Raw genomic sequence first — 19,566 nt, 5'->3', positions numbered from 1 at the left:
TTAATTTCTTCAAATAACGCTGTGAGATAGGTAACAGTGTTATTTCCTTAATATAAATAGTATATGCCAATATACTGAAGTATATTGAAGTATTATAGAGGTCTTACATATACTTTTCCAGCTTTTATTGCTAGCAGGTTCTCTGAATTTGCAGAATTACTACAAAAAATAAACTAAAATACAAGATACCTGGGAGCCTAGCTAAAAAGATGTGGACGTGGCTATGCAACCGTTGTAAATAATGCTATGAAACGAGTTGCCAGTCCAGGTTCGATGCACGATACTGGATGCTTGGGGCTGGTGCACTGGGACAACCCAGAGGGATGGAATGGGGAAGGAGGGGGGTTCGGGATGGGGAACACATGTATACCTGTGGCGGATTCATTTTGATATTTGGCAAAACTAATACAGCTATGTAAAGTTTAAAAATAAAATTAAATTAAAAAAAATAATGCTATGGCTACCGTGTTCATGATACATGGAGTAGAAACAGTATGTATGGTGTTATTTCATATAAATATAATTTATTTTTGAAAATTGGATAATTATGTTTATAATACTTATGTATGTACTCCCAAGGGGGGAGAGGCTAAAAGAATTTTAACAGTTATTCTCTTTGGGGAATAAGATCATGCATGATTAAAAATAGTTTTTTTCATATGTGTTTTCTAATTTTTCTGTAATATGTATATGAATTACATGATAATTAAATTTATGAAGCAAAAAGAGAGTCAAGCACCAAAATAAACCTCAAAGTACTTTAGAATTTTACCTCTACAAAAAGTATACAGTCTGTTCTACCCCAGAATGACCTAGCAACGATTGTGAGCATCTCTTCAGAACTGACTTATAGACTAAGAAGAAACTTATTCTATTCGAAGCAATCCTGTTTGTGAGATTTAATATCCTCTACTTTTTGTATTTTTTGGATAGCTTAAAATAAAAGTTTCACTAGAAACCAGTATTCCTAGGCACTTGTCATAATGTTGCTAAGCAAACATGATAGTTCAAAGAATAATAATAGAGTGGTTTTCACAATATATAATGCATGAGTTGGAGTAGCAGTCTTTTGAAAACTACTTATTGTGTTTGTAATGTGCAAAGTATCATCCTTGGTCACTGACTTTCAATACTGCCTGCACAAATAGCACAAAAACTTTGACTGACTTTATTTCAGTGTCTAGTTAGTGCAGAAGCACTAACAAGAAAGCCATAAAAAACCTCACACTAAATGCAAGGGGTATCTTGGATTGGATCCTGGAATCAAAAACAACAATAGTGGGAAAACTGATGAAATCCAGATGAAGTCTGGACTTTTGTTGAGGATAACCAATGTTAATTTCTTAGTTTTGACAAATGTGTGATGGTTAAGTAAGATACTAACATTTAAGGGAACTGGGCAGAGGATATTCTGAAACTATTTGTACCTTGCAATTCTTCTCTAAATTAAAATTATCCCATGTGGCAGCTCAAATAATGGCCACCTAGAAGATGTTCACATCCTAATCCCCAAAATTTATGAAGATGCTAGGTTACATGGCAAAGGGGAATTAAGGTTACAGATAACATTAAGGTTGCTAATCAGATGACCTTAAAATAGAGAGATTATCCCTTATTTATCAGAGTGGGCCCATTGTGATCACAAAAGTAGAAAGTGAGAGGGAGACAGAAAAAGTGAGTCATAAATATGGTTCTGGCAGAAGATCAAGTGATTCAACGTAAGGATCAGGCATTGCTGGCTTCAAAAATGATGAGAGACAGGATGTGGGAGTGACCTCCAGAATCTGGAAAAGGCAAGGAAACAGATTATCCCCTGAGCCTTCAGAGGAGAACACAGTCTTGCCGATACCTTGATTTTATCTCAATGAGACTGAGTCAGACTTTTCACCCACAGAACTGTAAGATACTACATTTTTTTTGTTGTTTTAAGGCACTAGATGTGTTATAATTTTTTTGTAGCAGTAGTAGAAAACAAACACGCTCAAAAGTTTTAAAGTATAAGTAAAAGAAAACTTACAGGAATTCCCTGGTGGTCCAGTGGTTTAAGACCTGGGCTTTCACTGCCATGAACCTGGGTTTAATCCCTGGTCAGGGAACTAAGATTCCCACAAGCTGTGCAGTGAATCAAAAAAAAAAAAAAAGCCAATAAATAAATAAAAATAAATTTAAAAGAAAACTCTCTAATGGCTACCTATCTTGCCAACTCATTCCCAGTCTGGGACTGTACAAATACCCATGCTACTTAGAAAGTAACTATAAAACAGAAAACGCACAGGGCTTCCCTGGTGGCTCAGGGGTAAAAATCTGCCTGCCAATGCAGGAGACAGGTTTAATCCCTGATCCGGGAAGATTCCACATGCTGGGGAGCAACTAAGCCCATGTGTCACAGCTATTGAGCCTGTACTCTAGAACTCGGGAGCCACAGCTACGGAGCCACTTTCTGCAACTACTGAAGCCCTCGAGCCCTAGAACCCAGGCTCGGCAACGAGAGAAGCCACCACAATGAGAAGCCCAAGCACCGCAATTAGAGAGTAGCCCTTAGTTCCCTGATAAGGGACTGAACCAAGGACCCAGCAGTGAAAACACAGAGCCCTAACCACTGGATCGCCAGGGAAGTCCTCATCAACATCGTACGAATAAAATTCATATCTGCAAAACTGAAACTTCCTTTAGCGTTAAAACAAATAGAACTGAACCAAATCAACAACAACAAATTATTCCACCATGGTCCTTCAGTAGTAAATGGTTTCTAATATGATCAAATAAATGGCTATGGAATGATGGAACTTTTCCTAGGTTTACCCAAAGAATGAAATATACTGCAAATCTCAAAATGAGATTATATCTGTAAGCTTGATTTTCTCTGAAGCGCTAAACATGATTCCCTCCTTCCATCTCCATTAATCAGACCATGTCCCTCGCCTGCTAAAAGACTTCCAGTGGCTTCTCACCTCATTCAGAATCAAAACCACTGGGGCTTCCCTGAAGGCTCAGTGGTAAAGCACCTACCTGCCAATGCAGGAGGAGACATGGTTCCAGCTCTGATTCCCACATGCTATGGGGCAACTAAGCCCGTGCCCCACAGCTGTGGAGCCTGTGCTCTAGAGCCCGGAAACTGCAAATACTGAAGCCTTTGCGCCCTTGAGCCACAGGAGCCACAGAGCAACATGAGAAGCCCCCGCAGAGAGGAGCCTGCACACTGCAGCTAGAGAGTAGCCCCGGCTCTCCGAAAACAGAGAAAAGCCCTCGCAGTGACAAAGACCCAGTGCAGCCAAAAAATAAATAAATGCTTTTTTTTTAATACAATAGTATTTAAATGGCCTACAAGATGCCTCAATCCAAACCCCATCCCACCCCTCTAATCTCACCTCCACTTGCCTCTGTCAGACCTAATTGGAAGGGCCTCCTTGCAGGTACTCCTAGCACACTCTCAGGTCAGGACCTAAGGTACCTACTGTTCCCTCTGCTTGGACCACTCTTTCCTCTTTTTTTAGTAAAGAATATTTTATTGCTTGCCAGATAAATTCCAGACATGGCTCTAGGCACTGGGATGTTACCAACTGTATAGTTTCTTGCCTTCAAGAAACTTACATCCTGGTGAAGTGAAGTGAAAGTTGCTCAGTCATGTCCGACTCTTTGTGACCCCATAGACTATATAGTCCATGGAATTCTCTAGGCCAGAATACTGGAAAGGGTAGCCTTTCCCTTCTCCAGGGGATCTTCCCAACCCAGGGATCAAACCAGGTCTCCCACATTGCAGGCGGATTCTTCACCAGCTGAGCCACCAGGGAAGCCCTTGTTTCTGGTTCAGTTTAGTTCAGTCTCTCAGTCATGTCCGACTCTTTGTGACCCCATGGACTGCAGCACGCCAGGCCTCCCTGTCCATCACCAACTCCCAGAGTTTACTCAAACTCATGTCCATTGAGTCAGTGATGCCATCCAACCATCTCATCCTTTGTCATCCCCTTCTCCTCCTGCCTTCAGTCTTTCCCAGCATCAGGGTCTTTTCAAATGAGTCAGCTCTTCAAACTAGGTGGCCAAAGTATTAGAGTTTCAGCTTCAACATCAGTCCTTCCAATGATCATTCAGGACTGATTTCCTTTAGGATGGATTGGTTGGATCTCCTTGCAGTTCAAGGGACTCTCAAAAGTCTTCTCCAACACCACAGTTCAAAAGCATCAACTCTTCGGCACTCAGGTAGAAGACTATTAAATAAGTAAAACAAATTATAATTAATTTAGACCATTGTGAAGACTTTCTCCCTTATCTCCTCCAAGACTGGTCAAATGGGATATTGTCCACCCTGCATAAAATAGGGACGCCTCCCAACCCTCACCTCCCATCCCCTACTCCAGCACTATCCATCCTTTCCCCCCTTCATTTTTCTGCACCGCTTTTATTCACCCCTTGACACATTGTAGAGTTATCTGTTTATTTGCCTCCTTGCTACTGGAATGTAAATTTCCTAAAGAAGGGACTTTCTGTTTATTGGCATAGTCCAAGGCTCCCATAGGCATTTAGTAAACATTTTGGGGGGCTTTCCTGGTGGTTCAGTTGATAATCTGCCTGCAATGCAGGAGATCCAGGTTCAATCCCTGGGTGGGGAAGATCCATCCCCCGCTCCCCCTCAGAGAAGGAAATGGCAACCCACTCCATTATTCTTACCTGGAAAATCCCATAGGCAGAGGAGCCTGGTGGGCTACAGTCCATGGGGTCACGAAGAGTCAGACAGTACTTAGCAATTAAGCCGACACCACCACCACACTTTTTTAAAATTAATTAATAAACCATTTCACCAGGTGCTATGGATTGAATTATACTCCCCCTGTCAAAAAAAAATTCAAATGGTAAAGTTCTAACTCCTAGTACCTTAAAATGTGACCTTATTTGAAGATACAATCTTTATAGAGGCAATCAAATTAAAATGAACCCACTGGAGGGACTCCCCTGGTGGTCCAGTGGCTAAGACTACACACTCTCAATGCAGGGGGCCTGGGTTTGATCGCTGGTCAAGGAAATAGATCCCAGACACTGCCACTAAGCGTACACATGACTCAAACAAAAAGATCCTGCGCGCCTCAACAAAGATCCAGTGCAGCTAAATGAATAAATATTTTTTTAGAAAAATGAAGGAATCCTAACTCAGTATGACAGGTATCTTATAAAAGGAGAAATTTTGGAAACAGAAACACAAGGAGGATGCCATGTGAAGATAAAGGCAGATATCAGGGTTGCGTGTCTACAAGACAAGGAACATGAAAGATTGCCAGTAAAGCCCAGAAGCTTGAGGAGAGGTATGTAACAGATCCTCTCTCACAGCCCTCAGAAGAAATCAATGTTGCAGACACCCTGATCTCTGACTTTCAGCCTCCTGAACTGTGAGACAATAAATTTCTATTGTTTAAAGACACCCAGTTTGTGCTACTTTATTATCGCAGTTTTAGCAAACTAATCGGAGAAGGCAATGGCACCCCACTCCAGTACTCTTGCCTGGAAAATCCCATGGACGGAGGAGGCTGGTAGGCTGCAGTCCATGGGGTCGCTAGGAGTCGAACATGACTGAGCAACTTCACTTTCACTTTTCACTTTCATGCATTGGAGAAGGAAATGGCAACCCACTCCAGTGTTCTTGCCTGGAGAATCCCAGGGACAGGGGAGCCTAGTGGGCTGCCTTCTATGGGGTCGCACAGAGTCAGACATGACTGAAGCGACTTAGCAGCAGCAGCAGCAGCAAACTAATGTCCTGGGACATCCATCCCTTCCCTATTGTTTGTGTGTGCAAAACTGTGTACTTGACTAAAAAATGTCACCGAAATACTAAAAGTTCAATGACAGGGGCCTGACTGAATGCATTAGGACACATCCAGACAACAGAACACTGTGCCTTTAAAAAGAAGGACATAGAAACTTATCTAACGACGAGGAAAGACTTTTACAGCAGGTTGTTAAATGAAATTAAGCTTGACACACAATAAGTAAAACAATTTCAATTTATTTAAAGTCTGAAGAGTAGAATTGGACTGCAAACGTATTTTTCAATTTGTATGCATTTGTACAGCTTCCCAGGTGGCGCTAGCGGTGCCAATGCTAGGAGATGTGAGAGACACGGGTTCAGTCCCTGGACTGGGAAGATCCCCTGGAGGAGGGCATGGCAATCCACTCCAGTATTCTTGCCTGGAGAATCCTATGGACAAAGGAGCCTGGCAGGCTACGATCCTTGGGGTCACAAACAGACATGACTGAAGTGACTTAGCATACACACACACAGTTTGCATATATGCCTATATTCAATATATACAAAAATAATATATGTACATATATCCAAACATATACACATGTATACACATGTAATATATCATAATATATACGTAATTGGACCTAATTTTCATAATCTTGTAAGTGAAGTATTATTGCCTCCATTTTACCCCTGAGAAAATGTAATAAAAAAAAGAGTGTGGGGTTTTTTTAAGTTACTGAATGTTACACAACTAGATCACTCAGAATTCCGAGAATTCACCTTTTGATATAAACAACATATAACAGCAAAATTCAAGGAGAATGGATTTTTATGGTTGTTTTATGGTAATCTAATTATGAACTTGAATTTTTATGGTGAAAGAGAGGTAATGGTGGAAGGAGAGATCTTAGCTCAGAATTGAACTTGATGACTCTGGGACCAAAGAGTCTCTGGATGTCCCTGGAATTCAGGAAATCCCAGTTGGAGAACTAGACATTGTGGTCAGAAACTGACCAGGGAAATCCACTGGCTGGCAAAAATATAACGAGAGCCAATAGACTTGGTCGGAAAACTGTAATTCAAAATTTTTTCTATTAACTACAACAATGAACAGAAAAAGAGCTGGATAAAATCTAAAAGAACTCTATATGTCTGCGTTTGGTTTCAAAACACCGCTGCCCAACACAGGAACAGTTAATAGAAAAGGAAACACTAACAGCTCTTAAACACCAAAACTCCCTTATAAAAGGAGAAAGTCAAATGAAAGCTACCTTGAAATCTTTTTCTCAAATCAGATTGGTGAACATTCAAAAAATTTGATAGTGTACGAGACAGCAAAAGAGACACTTATGCATAGATCAGACTTATGGACTCTGTGGGAGAGGGAGAGGGTGGGGAGATTTGGGAGAATGGCATTGAAACATGTGTAATATCATGTATGAAACGAGTCGCCAGTCCAGGTTTGATGCACAATACTGGATGCTTGGGGCTGGTGCACTGGGACGACCCAGAGGGAGGGTATGGGGAGGGAGGAGGGAGGAGGGTTCAGGATGGGGAACACAGGTATACCTGTGGCAGATTCATTTCAATATTTGGCAAAACTAATACAATATTGTAAAGTTTAAAAAAAAAAAAAAGACATCTCCACAAAAAATTTGATAGCACACTGTTGGCAAAGACGTGGGGACTAGGCCCCATACATTGCTGGAGCCTGTGTATGTCAGCTCAGCCAACAGTGTGACAATATTTTCAAAATTATGAAGCACATACCCTTTGACATTGCAACATACATTTCTAGAAATCTATTTTACAAATATGAGTGTACACTCAAGGGAGTTTCCTGGCTGTCCAGTGGTTAGGTGTCTGTACTTCTGCTGCAGGAGGCATGGGTTTGATCCCTGGTCTGGGAACTATGATCCCGTATACCCTATGGTGGGACCAAAAAAAAAAAGTGTACATAAATAAAATAATTTATATGCAAAATATTTACTGTAGTGGGTTTTTTTGATAATTTAAAAAACATTTTTTATTGCAGTTAACAAACAGAATTTACTATCTTAACCATTTAAAAAACGTACATTCCTGTAGTATTAAATATATTTACATTGTTGTTTAACTGTCCCCAACACCTGTCTCCAAAACTTTTTCATCTTCCCCAGCTGAAACTCAGCACCCATTAAACACTACCTCCCTTTCCCCACTGCTCCTAACCCACCAATGGCAACCATTTGCCACTTTCTGTCGCTGTGACTTTGACTATTTTAGGTACCTCATATGCAATCATACAGCATTTGTCTTTTGGGGACTGGCTTATTTCATTTAGCATAATGTCCGAAAGGTTCATCCATGTTGCAGCGCGAGTCAGGATCTCCCTTCTTTATAAGGCTGAGCAGTATTATCATATTGGTTTCCTTCTATTTCTAGATTGTTGAGTGTTTTATCATAAAAAGATGTTGAATTTTATCAAATGCTTTCTCTTCATCATATGAAATGATGATGTCGAGTTTCTCCCCCTTTATTCTGTTAATGTGGTATATTACACTGAGCAATTTTTGTGTGTTGAACCATTCTTTTTTAAAAATTTATTTTTAATTGGAGGATAATTGCTTGACAGTCTTGTGTTGGTTTCTGCCCTACAACAACATGATGAAGCATTCTTGCATCCCAGGAATAAAGCCCACTTGCTTGTGGTATATAATCCTTTCAATATGCTGTTGAATTTAATTTTCTAGTAATTTGTTGAGAATTTTTGAATCTATATAAACCAGAGATATTGATCTGTTTGTTTCTTTCTCTCTCTCTCTTTTTTTTTTTTTGTAATGGCTCTGACATTAGGGCAAGGCAAAACTCATAGAATGAGTTAGGAAGTATTACCTCCTCTTCAATTTTTTGGGAAAGTTTGAGAATGATTGGTATTAATTCTTCTTTAGATGTTATGATAGAACTCACTTGTGAAGCAGCCATTAGGTCTAGGGATTTTCTTTGTTAGGAGATTTTTGATTACTGAGTCAATCTCTTTACTAGTCGTAGATCAATCAGGATATCTATTTCTTCATGATTCAGTTTTGGTAGGTTTTGTGTTTCTAGGAATTTGTCTATTTCATCGAGATTATCCATTTTGTTTGTGTACAGTTGCTCATAATACTCTTATAATCTTTCTTATTTTCTGTTGCATAGATTGTAATGTTTCACTTATGATTTTAGTAATTTGACTCTTCTCTCTCTTTTTCTTAGGCAATCTAGATAAAAATGTGTCAGTTTAGTTGATCTTTTTGAAGAACCATGGTTAGGTTTCGTTGATTTTCTCTATCACTTTTCAATTCCCTATTTCATTTAATCGCTGCCTTTAATCTTTACTATTTCCTTCCCTCTGCTAGCTTTGGGTTTAGTTTGCTCTTTTTTCCCTAGTTCCTTAAATTGTAATGTTGATTTGAGATCTTTCTTCTTCTTAAATGTAAACATGTATAACTATAAATTTCTCACTTAGCACTGCTTTCACTGTGTCACTTAAGTTTTGTTGCTAAGTCACTTCAGTCGTGTCCGACTCTGTGCGACCCCATAGATGGCAGCCCACCAGGCTCCCCCATCCCTGGGATTCTCCAGGCAGTAACACTAGAGTGGGTTGCCATTTCCTTCTCCAATGCATGAAAGTGAAAAGTGAAAGTGAAGTCGCTCAGTCGTGTCTGACCCTCAGCGACCCCATTACATGGTGTTTTTATTTTCATTTGTCTCAAGAGTGTTTTGGAGGGGAGGGCACACCATGCTGCTTGGGAATCTTGATTGCTCCACCAGGAGTTGAACTCACACCCTTGGCAGTGAAAGCTTGGAATTCTAACCATTGGACCACCAGGGAATTCCCTCAAGATATTTTCTGATTTCCCTGGTGAATTCTTTTATCCACTAGTTGTTTATGAGTGTGTCTTTTAGGGACTTCCTTGGCAGTCCAGTAGTTAAGACTCTGCCCTTCCAACACAAGGGCCATGGGTTCAATCCCTGGTTGGTGAACTAAGACCCCACATGCCACTTGGCATGGGCAAAAATTTTTACAAAGTGTGGTTTTTAATTTCCAAAGATTTGTGAGTTTTCCAGTTGTCCTTCTGTTATTGATTTCTAACTTCCTTTCATTGTGGTCAGAGAGGATACTCTACATGATATTACCATTTAAATCTATTGAGACAATTTATGGCTTAACATATGCTTCTTGTTATACAAGAATGACCCATGTGCACGTGCAAAGAATGTGTACCCTGTTGTTTGTGAGTAAAGTTTTGTGCATGTGTCTGTTAGAACCAGTTGGTTGGTCAACTGATTGGCTCACTGCGTTGGTTAAGTCCTCTATTTCCTTACTTACCTTCTCTCCGGTGGTTCTATCCATCAGTGAGAGAGCTGTATTGAAGTCTCCAACTATTATTATAAACTATCTCTTTTCTCCTTTCAACTTTGCCCATTTCCATTTTTGCTTCCTATATTTTGATAATCTGTTATAAAGTGTGATTATATTTTTTTTTGGTAATGTTAAAAGAGAAAAGGCAATCTAATAGCCACTGATCTTCAAGATACACTTACTCTTTTTAAGTTAGTTCAGTTCGGTTGCTCAGTCGTGTCCGACTCTGCAACCCCATGGACTGCAACACACCAGTCTTCCCTGTCCTTGACCATCTCCTGGAGCTTGCTCAAACTCATGTCCATTGAGTTGGTGATGCCATCCAACCATCTCATCCCCTGTTGTCCCCTTCTCCTGCCTTCAATCTTTCTCAGCATTAAGGTATTTTCCAATGAGTCAGTTCTTTGCATCAGGTGGCCAAAGTATTGGAACTTCAGCTTCAGCATCAGTCCTTCCAATGAATATTAAGGATCGATTTCTTTTAGGATTGACTGCCTTGATCTCCTTGCAGTCCAAGGGACCCTCAAGAGTCTTCTCTAACACCACAGTTCGAAGGCATCAATTCTTCAGCACTCAGCCTTCCTTATAGTCCAACTCTCATATCCATACATGACTACTGGAAAAAAAATAGCTAGCTTTGACTAGACAAACTTTGTTGGCAAAATAGTGTCTCTGCTTTTTAATATGCTGTCTAGGTTTGTCATAGTTTTTCTTCCAAGGAGCAAACATCTTTTAATTTCATGGCTACAGTCATCATCATGAGGCTGCAGTGATTTTGGAACCCAAGAAAATAAAATCTGTCACTGTTTCCATTGTTTCCCCATCTATCTGCCATGAAGTGATGGGACTGGATGCCACGATATACTTTTAAGATATACTTTTAATCAAAAGAAGAAAACTAAGCAGTGTATTTTGTATGTTACTTTTGACTTAGAGAAAGTAAATACATACCTATGTGTGTATTTGCTTACACCTTAAAAAAATACCTCTGGAAGAAACTGGTAAACCTGACTGCCTCTTAGGAGGTGAGCTGGGTTCCTGGGAACCAGGACAGGAAGAAGAAATCTCTGTGTGCACTCTTATAACTTGTGAATTTTGTACCTCATGAACATATCACCTATTCCAAAAAGAAAAGTATGATTAAAGATTTTTAAATTCTATAGACTGAAAACTATTAAAAAATGGGTAGGTTATGGCTCAAATTAAAAGGATCCTAGAAGGTATTAGATAACTATAAATTCATTAAGTAGAGCAGGCTACTAAAAGAGCTTGCCTGTACTCTGGAAAACTCATATTAGATATGATGGAAAAAAGGGGAAAGAGCTGGGACTAATTTTTCAGTTGTTAGTTTGTTTAGATTCTTTTCCAAAGTATTTAAAGTGACTTGCAAACACATGGAATACGAAATTCAGAACATTAAAAGCAGGAGGAGGGACTTCACTGCTGGACCAGTGCTTAAGAATCTGCCTTGCAATGCAGGGGACACAGGTTCAATCCCTGGTCCAGGAACTAAGATTCCACATGCCAACTAGACAGAAGCCCACGTGCTGCAACACAAGATCCCATGTAAAAAAGCTGCAAGCAAGACATAACGTAGCGAAATAAATAATTATTAAAAACAAAACAAAACAAAAAACAGGAGGGAAAGAAGGGCTGGGTCATAAAGTGGAGCCAAATGGGTAGACCAGAGGTCTCTCAAAACCTCCTAAATTGAATCTTGTATAACTACCAGTTTACAAAGTCCGAAAGTGCAGCTTTCCTGTGGAGCAAGTTGGAACAGATTCCACCTGTGAACAAATCTTCACCTGGAGGGTGCTGTTTCTCTTCTTAGAAACTAAAGGGCCTAAAAAGACCTCTGCCTATTAGAAGGCCACTCCACAAGCAGTATCAAAACTATCTCTAGTTTATTGTTTCAAGCCTGTCGGTGAACAGTGCTCCCATTTCCAACTTTTCTGAAAAAAAGAAGAGCAGACTTTGGAATCAGACTTGACTTTGAATTCTGGTTCCATAATTATGAGCTGAACGATTTGAGAAAGTCACTCCCCTGGTCAGTTCTTCGTTATCTCCTGTAACTGAATACCATAGACTGGGCGGCTCAAACAACAGATGCTTATTTCTCACAGTTCTGGAGGCTGGGGAGTCCAGCCTCTGGTGATCAAGGCACTGGCTCTCTGGTATCTGGTGAGAACACTCTTCCTGGTTTGCCGATGGCTCTTGTCATCATAGCCCCATGTGGTGGAGAAAGATGGGCTAGTTTCTTTCTTTCCTAATATAGACACTAATCCTGTCATGGGGGCTCCACCCTCACGACCCTACCCAAACCTAATCACCTCCAAAAGACCCCACCTCCTGATATTGTCCCATTGGGGTTAGGGCTTCAATATATAAATTGGGGTTGGAGGGGGGCAGAGACAAACATGCAGCCCATAATAGTCACTTAACCTGTTTGAGACTAGTTGTCTACTGGAGACAGTAACATCCCATTCATATGTCATAGTTGCTGTGAGATAAATTAAGTAATGCATGTAGCATGCCTTTTTCTATAAATTTTAATTCACCTACATAATCCAGGTGGTAATCAACTCACATGTATGACAGCTGCCAGTTTCCGGGTGCCCCTCCTAAGGGACATATACTGTACATTAACCAGAACCAGATTATCCTGCGAAGGGCAATCAGGAGGGGGAGAGGTCTCATGCCCAGTGTGAAATGGCAGACAGCACTGCTGCTGCTGCTGCTGCTGCTAAGTCGCTTTCAGTCGTGTCCGACTCTGTGCGACCCCATGGACCGCAGCCCACCAGGCTCCCCCGTCCCTGGGATTCTCCAGGCAAGAACACTGGAGTGGGTTGCCATTTCCTTCTCCAATGCATGAAAGTGAAAAGTGAAAGTGAAGTCGCTCAGCCGTGTCCGACTCTTTGCGACCCCATGGACCCCAGCCCATCAGGCTCCCCTGTCCATGGGATTCTCCAGGCAAGAGTGCTGGAGTGGGGTGCCATCTCCTTCTCTGTGACAGTACCGAGGATGCACAACGAGATTAAGGAAAGACTTGAGAGGAACTTCCGTGGTGGTCCAGTGATTAAGAACCTGCCTTGCAATGTGGGGTATGTGGGTTCAATCCCTAGTCAGGGAACTAAGATCTACATGCAGTGGAGCAGCTAAGCCCACAGGCCACAACACCTGAGCCTGAACTCCATACCTAGAGCATCCGAGCACCCTAGTGAAAATCCCTGATGACTCAGTGAGGACCCCACATGCCACAACTAAGACTGGATGCAGCCAAATAAACATTTTTTAAAAAAAGAGATCGAGAAAAGACTTGAGAAAAATATGATTACTGTTTTCAGAGGTCATGACCCATTTATTTTTGGTGTGCCCAGGAACCAAATTAGGACCACAGGTCTGAAGTTATAGCTTGCAGATTTCAGTTCCATGTAAGAACTTTTTGACAATAAGATCAATACTAATAATTAAACACTCACATTTACAAGTTGTTATGACCTATGTATTGTATTTTGTTAAAATCTCCAGACAATCCTATGAGAAAGAGTTGATGTAGAAAGCTAATTTAATGGCCTGAAAAACACTTCACAATAGGTTGTGAAGTAAAATTAAGCTTCCTAGTAGTGAAATGGTCTACCTGGAAGGAAAATGAGATTCTGACAACTTCATGTATTCAAGCAGAGGCTGCATTCATCCAGAGGCTGGATGAACAGATAATCAAATAAAACTGCCACTGGGAAGGGACACTGGCAATTAACCAAGTCTCTCTATTCGAGATGAGAAATTGAGACTGAGGGACCTGCGAGGACACAGACACTGACTGGCCAGCTAGTAAGCCGTGCAGAAGACTGGAATGGGCAGTCCCTTAGGCCTCCTGCATGCAATGATGATGAATTCCCTGCAGTGCCAGCCTTTAGCAGTCAGATAAGACCCAGCTGCCAGAATGCTCAGAGGATGTGACTCCTCAGGTCCGGGGTGCTGACTGCCTGGCTGAGTGAGAGGTTACTCAGTTCTCAAGTCCCTCCTGCCTGTAGGAAGGCCCAGCTACACAGCTAAGTCCACAGAGTCCCTGTTCATCTTTTCCTTATTTGGAGCCCTGAGGCCATGCCTCACAAAAAAGTTACTTGGACAGCCAGACCACTGCAGTTTCTAATAGTGGATAGTGGAGCTATACTCTGCTTCATGCTGGAAGAACTTAGGAGCGGGGTCATTGAGTATTTGTGTCTGCTTCCTGCTGGGGCCAAATTAGGATTTGCTGTTGTTGTTCAGTCACTTAGTCGTGTCTGACTTTTTGCAACCCCATGGACTGCAGTACGCCAGGATTCCCTGTCCTTCACCATCTCCCGGAGGTTTCTCAAACCCATGTCCACTGAGTTGGTGATGACATCCAACCATCGTGTCTTCTGTGGTTCTCTTCTCCTGCTTTCAATCTTTCCCAACATCAGGGTCTTTTCTAATGAGATGGCTCTTCACATCAGGTGGCCAAAGTATTGGAGCTTCAGCATCAGTCCTTCCAATGAAAACTCAGGATTGATTTCCTTTAAGATTGGTTGGATCTCCTTGCAGTCCAAGGAACCCTCAAGAGTCTTCTCCAACACCACAGTTCGAAAGTATCAATTCTTCAGTGCTCAGCTTTCTTTATAGTCCAATCTCACATCCGTACATGACTACTGGAAAAACCATAGCCTTGACTATACAGACCTTTGTAAGCAAAGTCATGTCTCTGTTTCTTAGTACATTGTCTAGGTTTTTCTTCCAAGGAGCAGGCATCTTTTAATTCCATGGCTGCAGTCACCATCTGCTGTGATTTTGGAGCCCAAGAAAATAAAAGTCTGTCACTGTTTCTATTTCTCCCATCTATTTGCTATGAAGTGATGGGACCAGATGCCATGATCTTAGATTTTTGAATGTTGAGTTTTAAGCCAGCTATTTCACTCTCCTCTTTCACATTCATCAAGAGGCTCTTTGTTCCTCTTCACTTTCTGCAACTAGGGTGGTATCATCTGCATATCTGAGGTTATTGATATTTCTCCTGGCAATCCTGATTTCATCTTGTGCTTCATCCAGCCCAGCATTTCACATGATGTACTCTGCATACAAGTTAAATAAGCAGGGTGACAGTATTCAGCTTTGACGTACTCCTTTCCCAATTTGGAACCAGTCTGTTGTTCCACATCCAGTTGCATTCTTGACCTGCATACAGTTTTCTCAGGAGACAGGTAAGGTGGTCTAGTATTCCCATCTCTTGAAAAATTTTCCAGTTTGTTGTGATCCATCCAATGGGTATTGGAAATTTAATCTCTGGTTCCTCTGCCTTTTCTAAATCCAGTTCGTACATCTGGAAGTTCTCGGTTCACATACTGTTGAAGCCTAGCTTGAAGGATTTTGAGCATTATCTTGCTAGCACATGAAATGAGCACAATTGTGCAGTAGTTTGAATTCTTTGGCATTGCCCTTCTTTGGGATTAGAATGAAAACTGACCTTTTCCAATCCTGTGGCTACTGCTGAGTTTTCCAAATTTGCAGGCATATTGAGTGCAGCACTCTAACAGCATCATCTTTTAGGATTTGAAATAGCTCAGCTGGAATTCCATCACCTCCACTAGCTTCTCAGGCAGTTGCCCTAAGTTCCTGGCTCCTGATATAAACACATCTTCTCTCAAATAACAATCAAATACTAAACTAAATGCTGCTGCAAAAGAATTTTGCAGATGTAATTAATATCCAAAATTAGTTGACTTTAAATTAGGGAAATTACTTGGACCTGAAAAGTTATGACCAACCTAGATAGCATATTCAAAAGCAGAGACATTACTTTGCCAACAAAGGTCTGTCTAGTCAAGGCTATGGTTTTTCCAGTGGTCATGTATGGATGTGAGAGTTGGACTGTGAAGAAAGCTGAGCGCCGAAGAATTGATGCTTTTGAACTGTGATGTTGGAGAAGACTCTTGAGAGTCCTTTGGACTGCAAGGAGATCCAACCAGTCCATTCTACAGGAGATCAGCCCTGGGTGTTCTTTGGAAGGAATGATGCTAAAGCTGAAACTCCAGTACTTTGGCCACCTCATGCGAAGAGTTGACTCATTGGAAAAGACTCTGATGCTGGGAGGGATTGGGGGCAGGAGGAAAAGAGGATGAGATGGCTGGATGGCATCACTGACTTGATGGACATGAGTTTGAGTGAACTCCGGGAGATGGTGATGGACAGGGAGGCCTGGCGTGCTGCGATTCATGGGGTCGCAAAAAGTCGGACACGACTGAGCGACTGAACTGAACTGAATTGACATAGTCACATGAGCCCTTTAAAAGCATTTTCTCTGGTGGTCCCAGTTTAGAGTCAAAGATGTGCTCTGCCTTCCTTGGAAGAAAGCGAACATACCTACTGTGAGCTGACTAGAGGGGCCACATGCACAGGAACTACAAGGAGGCTCTAGGCGCTAAGAGTAGTTCCAGGCTGACTAGAGAAAAGTGGGAACAACGCAGTGCTACACACATCAGAAAATGAATTCTGTTGACAACCAGTGAACTTGGAAGCCCAGATGAGAACTGCAACATCCTGGTTTCTGCCTGGTGACACCCTAAGTGGACAATCCAGCCATGTCATACCCATATGGCTGACCTACAGAAAATGTGAAATAATAAACTCGTGTTGTTTTGAGCCACTAAGTTTGTGATACTCTGTTATGCAACAATAGAAAATGAAGACACCTAGGAAGTGTGAAACTTCACCCGCTGAATTACAAGTCAGGAGCAGGACCTCTAGGACTGTGGATGAGCTATGCATAGATCTCGGGGCATCATTTACAATTGTTTTCTGTGAACAGAACCCTTTGAAAATGGGCAGTGCACACAGCACAAGTGTACATAGCAGTCCTGCAGAAAACCCGCCCTGTTCCCACATCTGGGTTATTTTTTTTTAGGTAATTTAACCGTTTTAGTAGAAATGAGAGGATGGGGTTAGGTGCATTTGAAGGTCCATATCAGCTCAATATTTGGACTATTTAAGTATACTTTGCAACTACTCCACCATACACTGCCCTTCTCAGTCATACCTTCTCAATCTAACCTCTCCCTTCACTTAAATACATCTACCAGTAGTCTTTCTTTCTTAAGGAACTGTTGCTTTATTAGCAAATATATGACTTTGAGGACAGAACCGCTGCTGCTAAGTCACTTCAGTCGTGTCCGACTCTGTGCGACCCCAGAGACCGCAGCCCACCAGGCTCCCCCATCCCTGGGATTCTCCAGGCAAGAACACTGGAGTGGGTTGCCATTTCCTTCTCCAATGCATGAAAGTGAAAAGTGAAAGTGAAGTCGCTCAGTCGTGTCTGACCCTCAGCGACCCCATGGACTGCAGCCTTCCAGGCTCCTCCGTCCATGGGATTTTCCAGGCAAGAGTACTGGAGTAGGGTGCCATTGCCTTCTCCATGAGGACAGAACTCGCTGGTGGTTATGTTGGGAGGAAACCACAAGAGAACTTCCCTTTCCCCTTTTCCTTTTGACTATAAGTGAACCGGACATTTAGCTTCAGATAGCTCAAGAGGTTTAGAATCAGTGGGTAGTTCTTTTCAATCCCATCTATCTGTTGAACAGATCAACACATCAGAGGGGGTCATTTTGAGTAAATGCTGACTCACTTGTTTCCTTGGAATGAAGCTCAATAATGAAAGAGACATGACAAAACCCAAGTCTTTCAGGAGAACCTCAAAGGACTGAGAAAACATGTCCGTCCAAGACATAGGAAATGCAGTTAACTAGCACAAAATCAGTTACTGCAAACTCGGTTAAGATAAAAAGTCATGCTGAAGGTGAGCAGAATCAAACCTTGATAACAAGTCAATGTTAATTAGTCTACACTCTTCTCCACTTCTGCCCCATTATTCCCACTAAGGTCTGTCTGACAAGGTATCAGCCACTGTGACTGCTCTGCAGGGGGTCAGTATTTCAAGACAATTTAAGGGTACGGCTTTGGAATCCTAGACTTTACACTTAGCATATATATAATATAGACTGACATGTTACTACCAAATCCAGTCCAAGGATAGATGATTTTTCAGCAACCATAAAAAGAAAAACATGGCCAAAATGGAGAATTTCTCATGAAAACACAAGATATCCTTTATAAATGTATTCATGTTAATGGGCTATTGTTATTTATTCCCATGTTCCTTTTCACTCTTTTGCTGTCAAAATGTCTTTTATGAAAGAATGGTGATAATAAATCACATCCTTTTAATATAGTCCCACTTGGCAAAATAAAATGTTGGCAACTATGTTGCAGGAAGGAGGACCCCTTCCAGGACCCGAAACTCGGCTCTTGTCTAACACTCGAAAATGAATTGTCCGAGGAGACACATGTGCTGACAAAACAAGAGATTTTGTTGGGAAAGGACACCCAGGTGGAGAGCAGTAGGGTAAGGGAACCCAGGAGAACAGCTGTCCCATGGCTTGCAGTCTTGAGTTTTATGGTGATGGGATTAGTTTCTGGGTTGTCTTTAGCCAATCATTCTAACTCCAGAGTCCTTTCTGGTGGTACATGCCTTGTTCAGCCAAGACAAATGCCAGAGAGGATTCTGGGAGGTGGTCGGACATGTGGTGTCTCATTTTGACCTTTCCCGAACTCTTCCGGTTGGAGGCTTATTAGTTCTGTGTTCCTTACCAGCACTTCCTGTCGTAAAACAACTCATGCCAACGGGTTCCTATGGTGCCTGGCCAGGGTGGGCGGTTTCAGTCAGTGTGCTTCCCCTAACTATGGATCATCCTCTTCAACTTTTTAAGAAATTTCTGGCAGCACTGGCTCTTTATTTCAGCACTCAGGCTCCAGCACTTGGGTTTAGTTGCTCTGTGGCAAGTGGAATCTTAGTTCCCTGACCAGGGATCAAACCTGCATCCCCTGCATTGCAAGGCGGATTCTAAACCACTGGACCACCAGGGAAATCTGCTCAACTTCTTAAAATATATATATATATTTTAGTAGTATAAAAAAATACAAGATTGGGAACCACTAGTCTCTCTCTCTAATGTGAGACTGCTAGAAGTAGAAATGGCCTTAGAAGATCAGCACTTCTAAGGAAGGTAGGTTTAAATGAATTCGGATGATATAGGCGATCACTTTTCAAAATTATCTATATTCACTTTATGAAATTCAGTACTGAATTAGAAAAATTGGTATGCTTCAGGAGCAATGAAGGAGTAAACCAACAGAGGAAGATGTGGGATCCAGGGAACAAGAGATGCAACACAGGAGTGGTGAAGAAAAGTCCTAAGGACTGCCCCTGCGCCCTGCACCCAGGCAGCAACTAGTCAACGGAGGAAGCATAGGGGGAGAAAAGGGAGAGGAAAAGCAGGAAAGCAATGCTCCACGAAGGGAAACTGAGCGCACTGCACTCACAACCCACTGAGCCCTAGTCACCTGCTCATCCTATCAGTGTCCCAGCAAGGAGCTG

This window comes from Bubalus bubalis, chromosome 22 (genome assembly GCF_019923935.1).
Source record: "Bubalus bubalis isolate 160015118507 breed Murrah chromosome 22, NDDB_SH_1, whole genome shotgun sequence".
Lineage (NCBI taxonomy): Eukaryota > Metazoa > Chordata > Mammalia > Artiodactyla > Bovidae > Bubalus > Bubalus bubalis.
This window is presented reverse-complemented; position numbering follows the sequence as displayed.